Source organism: Chelonoidis abingdonii, chromosome 1 (assembly GCF_003597395.2).
Source record: "Chelonoidis abingdonii isolate Lonesome George chromosome 1, CheloAbing_2.0, whole genome shotgun sequence".
In the NCBI taxonomy this organism is placed as follows: domain Eukaryota; kingdom Metazoa; phylum Chordata; order Testudines; family Testudinidae; genus Chelonoidis; species Chelonoidis abingdonii.
Window position 1 is genome coordinate 369,129,553 of NC_133769.1, and position 2,651 is coordinate 369,132,203.

The window sequence follows — 2,651 nt, forward strand, 5'->3', positions numbered from 1 at the left end:
GCTTGGCTTGCCTGTGATACACAGATTCGGGAATAGCTCTTCTCACTGGCTTCAGATTTTCCTGGGATATGTATACCTACTGGTCCCGCCTCTGATGAATCCAATCGTGTACAGCGTGAAAAGCAAACACTTTCGTGTGAGGATAATCAGGGTGTTCTTCAAGTGACAGATCAGTTCATCACCTGGCTATGGCACTGGTGACTTAGGAGACAAAAAATATGGACCACAGCCTCCTATTCCATCCTGGACCGTTCCATCTGAGATGCTATTAGCTACTTATCTCCACTTCGTAGAGCAGTTCAGATGAGGTCTAAGCCCTGGCACAATTGGAGATGGATGTGCTGACCTGCTGGTGAGGGAGGACTGTGCAATGGGGGAAGGAGACCAAGGGAAGTGACATGAACAAAGTTCTTGTATTTCAGGAGAGACAGGGGACTGGTGGGATGTTGGCCCATAAAAAGCACCAGTCATTTTGTTCATGTCACTTGGCTGCTCTGACTGCAGAATTCCTGTTGATGCAGTTAATAAAGAGAACGGATGTGCCTATTGTTTCCCATTAGACCTGGCCTGTCACTTTCCTGGCTCTGATTAAAAATCTACATGCCATGAAAAAAGCTGTAGAGCCATGATAAAAGCTGTTCTGCAGTTGCAGTCCTGGCCCTTCCTGAGCAGTCTGAGAACTGCATGATCCATGAGTGTGGCACCATGTGTGGTCAGAGGCTATTCAAGGACCTCAGACACCCACCCTTCCCCGACACCCTCAGAAATGTGCTTGTGACTGATTCTGTTGTCAGATGCCACTGGTGTGGTGTTCTGCTCTGTTCAACGTTGCTATCACTCGGCTGCGTGCGTGTGTTCCCTCTGTGTGCTGTCTCAGCTCTGCGCAGATATCTGACACAGCAGACTCGAAGAGAACCCCCAATGACCACAGACTCTAGTAAGGTACGAAGGCACGTCGGCCAGGTTTATTGCCGTATTGGACACAATGATAGTTCCCTGTAGATTTCTTAGTTTAACAGGGCATACTACAAATATGTGCCCATGGTCAATGGACTCAGCTCAGTCAGTGGCGGGACTTTCTACTGCCCCCCAGGCCAGACAAAGACACCGCCTCAGGGATGCATTCTTATACACAGATACAAACAAGTGACACATCACTCCTGATGTATGAAGTGTAACCCCTCTACGTAGCAAGGTACAACCCCTCTAAGCAGTAAGGTGCCGCCTCTCACCTTGTACATGTTGGTTCAAACAAAACAACTCTATCCATCATATTACTCTTTTGCCCCTGTCACTGGGATGGGTTAGTCTGTTCCTTGTTATCTGTGTGGAGTGTACAAGTATGCAAATGTTCTGATATCTGATGCCCAGTACCTTTTAGGTATGTCTCTGTTTGCAGCATCAGCCCTTTCCTTCCCAGCTTCTGTGAGCAGGGCCTGCCTCTGGCTCACAGCTTCACTTTGCTTTATGTGAGCAAAGTCTTGACCATTACTTTAGTTCAGGCCTCAGGCCTCATACCGGTCCTCTGATACCAACGTTTATATCTTAGGGCCTCTACTTACTACAGAGTCATGTCAGAAAAATGATTAATGCAGGAGCCCTGGGAGGCCATTCTTCCCCCTGAGGCACCACCCTCTGCTCCTACACTTCCCCCATATCCCCGACCCTGCCCAGGCTGGAAGCTGGAGCCCTCCTGTGGTAAGAGCTGGCCAGACAGCCCTGATGTTCCACCTTCCCTGGGCAGGAGGGTCAGGGGACCCAAGAACAGCCCCCAGCCCGTCTTACCACACACTAGGAGACACCACAATTAAAGGTGGAGAGTCTGGGGCTCCCAACAGTGGCCTGGGCTCCCTGGCCAGTTTTACCACAATCCAGCTCCGGCCAGGCTGGGGACCACGCTTGAGGTGAAGAGAAGGAACAGGAGGAAGGGCCTCAGGAGAAGGGGAGGAACAGGGGGGTGAGAGTTTAAGGGAAAATAAGGAGCAGGGGATGCAGCATCCCTGAAGCATTGCAGACCCGTGCAAGGAGGTCACTGGGGAAGGACGAGGCTGGGGAGTAGGAGAGGCACTTATCTATGGCCCAGATTATTGTAGGGTCTGATGACCGTTTGATCTTTGACATATTTATCAGTACAACACCCCGTGCTGTAGGGCAATGTTATTAACACCACTGGGAAGATTCCAAGAGCAGAAGGAACCATTGTGATCACCTAGTCTGACTGCCTGTAGAGCATGGGCCAGAGACCTCCCCTGAAATAACTCCTAGAGGAGAACTATTGGAACAACCTCCTGCCTTGATTTAACAGTTGTCAGTGATGGAGAATCAACCATGGCCCTTGATAAATTCTTTCCATGGTTAATTACCCTTATTCTAAAAAAAAAAACAAAAAAAACACCTTAGTTCCTTTCTGAATGTGTCTAGATTCATCTTCCAGCCATTGGATCATGCTATAAATGTCTCTGCTACACTGAAGAGCCCATTGTTAAATGTTTGTTCCTCATGTAGGAACATACAGTCTTTGGTCACGTCTTAACAATAACACTCCTTTCTCTTAAACTAAATAAATTGAGCTTCTTCAGTGGATCACTGCAAAGCAGATTTTCTAATCCTTTCATCATTCTCTTGATTGTTCTCTGACTCCTCTCCAATTT

The 2,651-nt window shown here is 48.3% G+C and overlaps 1 pseudogene; it reads left to right on the top strand.

Annotated features, from left to right (window-relative positions):
• LOC116828557 (olfactory receptor 51G2-like) overlaps window positions 1-166 on the top strand; it is a 5,949-nt pseudogene extending 5,783 nt beyond the window's left edge.
• The last annotated feature ends 2,485 nt before the right edge of the window (window positions 167-2,651 follow it).